The following is a 5,051-nucleotide window of genomic DNA, read 5'->3' as shown; positions in this document are numbered from 1 at the left end:
CAGGGGGTGGGGCTTGTTGCATGTGCCTGCCCCCTGGGCTCTTTACTGCCGGAGCTCCGCTCCTGTGCGCTCCTGCAGGAAATGACCCCTGGTAATGATCCCCACTGTGCTGCCAATGGGCACAGTGGCACACAGTTATACGTTTGCTAGTATCTGCTTCTTCTGTAAAGCATTTCTTCCTCAAACAGCCAATCCTGACTTCTCTCCATCTCGTTGGAGCAGGGGGAGCTTCAGAATAGCTCAGGGGATGTTACCTTTGTGTTTGTAAAGAGTACCCTTTTGAGAAAGAGCTGCCTCATAGGAAGGTGTTGGCCAGTTTGGTGTAGTGGTTAAGTGTGCGGACTCTAATCTGGGAGAACCGGGTTTGATTCCCCACTCCTCCACTTGCACCTGCTGATGTGACCTTGGGTCAGTCACAGGCTCTGGCACAGCTGTCCTTGGAAAAGAGCAGTTTGTGTCAGAGTTCTCTCAGCCCCACCCACCTCACAGGGTGTCTGTTGTGGAGAGGGGAAGGGAAAGGAGTTTGTAAGCCGCTCTGAGACTCCAAGTGAAGGGCGGGGTATAAATCCAATCTCTTCTTCTTCTTCTCTTCTTGGAACCTCCTGATACTTTCTGGCTGGCTTCATGATTCCCCCCCCATGGCAGCCATTTTGTGGCAATGCCTACTCGTTCCTAGAGGTCCACATGTCCTCACAGGCTCAGCAAGGACAGAGACTCCAAAAAGGACAAAGACATTCAGTCTAAGTTTATTATTAAGTCACAGGGACTGACAAGGACTAAGAGCTGGTTGACAATAAAAGTTGTACTTGGGCATCAATTCAAGAGCACTAAACACAGAAGTGCTTAAATTGTGCCACACACATATCTTATGTCAGTTGTAAAGGTGCAGATACATTTAACTCCCTCCTCAGGAAAAAATACATCTTAAGCTATGCATATTATGCACTTGGGAACTAGGAGTTATCATAAAAGGCAGTCTTCAGCCTTGATTCATCCCGACAGTTATAGAGTAAATGCTATAGTGTCAATGAGCTGTGTGTGTTTAATATTTTGGTATCTGTACCTGAATATAAAAAGTGCAGTAGGAAACAGCCTTATCTGAAGATTACCATTTAATATCATATGTGTGGTCCATCAAAGACAATGGAGACTCCATTCTTTGAATTTCATTCCTCCAAATATTAAATAAACTCACTTAGATCAGATGTAGAAGTTGCTGCTGGAGCGGCACAAATGCCGGGCAGATTATAAGGGCGTGATCAAACAGCAACATCTGGCCATCGTAGCACACCCGTCGCAGCCAGCCGAAGATGCGGAGTAAAAAGCTACTTCGTAAAGTCCACTAGCAAACGGCTTGCGACGGGGCACTGCCAGACTCTTTGTGTGATCACTCCAGCGCACTCCTCTTGCATCGTTGGAGCGCGCCGGGAATGTGTGCCGAGGAAGAAAACTGCCATCGCGTCTGATTGCGTTTGCAGCGGGACACACTGTGCTGGCACAAACAGCCACGCCTCCCCCCTGCGTTTCCCGGCAAGTATGAATGGGACTTTAGTTACCTTTCATGCCAGGAAGAGATAAGGGCTGTTTGGAATGCAACATGCCCATTCAGCATGTTTTTAAAGCTGGCACAAACCACAACATTTAGTCTTGCCATATAGGTGGCTGGTGTCCAAAAACCAATGAGACAAAGAGGTTCACTAGCCTTTATAGCTCATTTTCCTTGCCAAGTAGTAGGACATTGCATGCAGTAAGATATCCAGGACTTTAAAAGGAGAGGACTCTCATGTGTGTGTAAAGTTGCATCCATCAAGTTGCAGCCAACTTATGGTGACCCCAGCAAGGGGCTTTCAAGGCCAGTAAGAAGCCGAGATGGCTTGCCATTGCTTTTCTCTACAGAGTCTTCCTTGGTGGTCTCTCTTCCAAGTACTGACCATACTTAGCTTTCAAGATCTGATGAGACTAGGCTAGACCATGCCACCTTCCCTCCAGAGGACTCTCAGACTTGTACAAAAAAGGAGCTTTGGCAAGTGTGACTTTTCATGCAGGTGGAGGGAGAAGATATCTGCCTGTGAAATTTCTTCACAAACTTTTAAAGGAACTGGAGCCCCTTTTCAATGGCAAAAGCAGCATTCTTCCCCTTCCCTAACTGTGGAGAGCTATCATCTTTTCCTAATGCCCAAGATAGCTTTGACTTGCATCTTTCACTTCACTTTTTAGGACAAAAAGTTTCAGAAGGAGGTAAGTTTAAGTGGAGGATGGGTGTGTGCACTTAACCTTTTCCATGTGGTTTTTCAAAATTGATCCCCAACTGCTTTTCTCCCTCTGGAGAAGAGCATAGAGGTACAGGTATATATCTTCATCCTCCCATGGCTGAAAGGCAACAGCAGGTGGTGGGGAATCTAAGCAGAATATCTGCTGGAAATAAAATGTTTAAACAGCTCTTTCCCCTCTCCTCCAGTCTTCCTTCACTTAAAACTGCAGGGTCTTGAGTCTACTTCTGGCAAACTATGCAATTTCCCCTCCTTACTAGAGGCTGTCCCCATTTCCTGGAACCTGCCTCTGATAGAATTCCATCCTGGTTTTGTTCTGATTTTTCCCTTTGAGGGACATTTTATGGAAACATCATTAGTATAAGTTGATACTCAGTGCCTCCTGCTGGATAAGCAGATGGCAGTGGCAGCCAGGGGTGCCTTTCAGCAACTTTGTCTAGTGATCCAGCTGTAGTACTGCCTGGGAAAGAAAGATCTTGCCACTGTTGTGAATGCCCTGGTAACATCTGTATTAGATTACTGCAATGCACTCAACATGAGGCTGTCCTTGAAAATCGTCCAGAAGCTAGTTGGTAAAGAATGCTACAACCAAAATGTTGACTGGAATAGGTCATAGGGACCATATCACTCTAGTCTTGTTCTATTTACACTTGCTTCCAGGCTCAATTCATGGTGCTGATAATGACCTTTAAAGCCCTATATGGCTTGGGGCCAGCATACCTGAATGGCCACTCCCCCCCTACGAACCTATACATCCACTCAGGTCAACTTTAGAGGCCCTGCTTCAGTGCCATCATCAGTCAGCCCAGGCTCCAGATCTGCTTTCTCAGCCTGGGTTCTTCATGAGCTCTTTTTAGCTACTGTTCCTGGCCTTCCCACAAGGGCTAAGACATGAAGTAGCTAGTCTGTCAAGGTCTGGGTGGAGAGAATACTTGATTCACCGAAACACTCACACCCCCAACCAGCAATGTCATCCTCCTAGACCCCAAGAGCTTGGGCCAGTCTTCCCAGCAGCTGTTCTCATCCCCAGCTTCCTACTGATACCAGATAGGTGGCTTCTCCCCTACTGCCTTCAACTGGGGCCTTTTATCCCCCATCTCTTGTCTGCCCCCCAGTTCCTGCCTCCCTGTTCTTACTCCTGAGTAGTCCCTTTCTCTCAAGGAGCACTTTATCCAAGGAGGGAGCTAGTTCCTCTGGTCTGCTTCTCCATTCCTCCTGCATAGCCACATGGCTCTTCTTTCTGCTCTGTGACTGGGGTGCTTAGGGATGCACCCCTGCTCTCCCCTTCTGCCTCAGATCTGGAATGCTCAGGGAGGTACCCAATCTGTTCCACCCCTTCACTGCTGTCATTAAGCTGCCCAGGGATGTGACAGCATCTTATCACTAATATATATGTAAGGCAATCCATGCAAGATGATGTACACAGGCTACCCTTTCTCATTCTGACAGGGCTCATTTTGAACTTATTAAGATCACCATTGATATATGTATTAGGATATAATTCAGAAAAACTCCCTAAAAATCCATAGTGTTCGGCAATGGGTCTATTGGTTTCAGCCAGACTGAAGCTGGCCCAGAATTGGAAGCAACGGACATTACCAGAACTGGAGGTATAGCTTTGATAGCTGTGGTTTGTGATGTTAATGGACAAAATCTCTGTGTTAAAACAAGATCCATTTAAGAAAACAGGAGCTCAGAACATAGGTCACATCTCAGAACAAGACTTTTCCACAGGAATTGTTTTAAAAAAAGAAACACCAAACTGGATTAGAGAAATGAGCATGTATGTATTAACGTAAATTATTTTGTGTTGAGAATAATCACTAGTGGTTTATCTATGTCTTTTCTGCTTTTCTAATAAAAACGACAGATTCGAGGACAGTTTTGTTGTAGGGTACTGTAATAACCCCTTATCTGGGGAGGCCTGGTTTCACTTTAAAGTGTTCTTTTTATTTTGTTCAACTGGGTAGGTTAGGCTGCCACCAGGAAATTTTAGGCTTTCCAAACCTTTATACTTTCTTTTGGCTATCACTGGATAGGTAGGTCGAGTTTTTAAGTCTCATGAGGGTCTACGTGTTTCCTGAGAAATTATTTCTTTCAGAGCTGTCAGAATTAAATAAAAGAAGATTTATTGAAACACTTCATAGATTAAAGTGTAGAACAATGTAACCAGTAATGTGAATAATTTTAACAATTTCGTTGTGTCTCACACAAGATCTGCTCCCTTTCTGACAGGGATTTTTCAAGTAACTTTGTAACTCATTACTCGGGGTCATATACGTTTCCTATTTCACTCCAGTCTGTCACTCAGACTTTCATTTAACTTTTGTTTCCTTATACATTCAACTTTTCTTCATACACAGAACTTAACTCTTGTATCACACACAAGACTGTCTCTCTCCCCCTCAGACCTCAGAACGAACTAACTTAACAACTGTCTTTATCAACTGTCAAACCTCTAACTGTCACTCCTGAAGGACATACCCATTCATCCACTCAGAAACACTTTCTAAAACCCCTCCCCCTCTCTGTCAATCACCAATCACACCACACTTGTCTCTTCAAGCACTCTAGTCCATCACACAGCCATGCAACCAAACTTTTAAAGAGACACACACACATATAAAACAAGGAATCATTACAGGTACCTTTAATCTAAAGAACTTATTGGCTTTTAAAACACTTCAGAACAGGTTATTGCAGAATAAAGGAATATAGAAGACAGTACAAAACTTTCTGGAATATGTATTGGCAGGGCCGGCTCGCCCGCTAGGCAAGCTA

The sequence above is a fragment of the Gekko japonicus genome, unplaced genomic scaffold (assembly GCF_001447785.1).
Source record: "Gekko japonicus isolate JY-2015 unplaced genomic scaffold, Gekko_japonicus_V1.1 scaffold1116, whole genome shotgun sequence".
In the NCBI taxonomy this organism is placed as follows: domain Eukaryota; kingdom Metazoa; phylum Chordata; class Lepidosauria; order Squamata; family Gekkonidae; genus Gekko; species Gekko japonicus.
Note: the sequence above shows the minus strand (reverse complement) of the source record.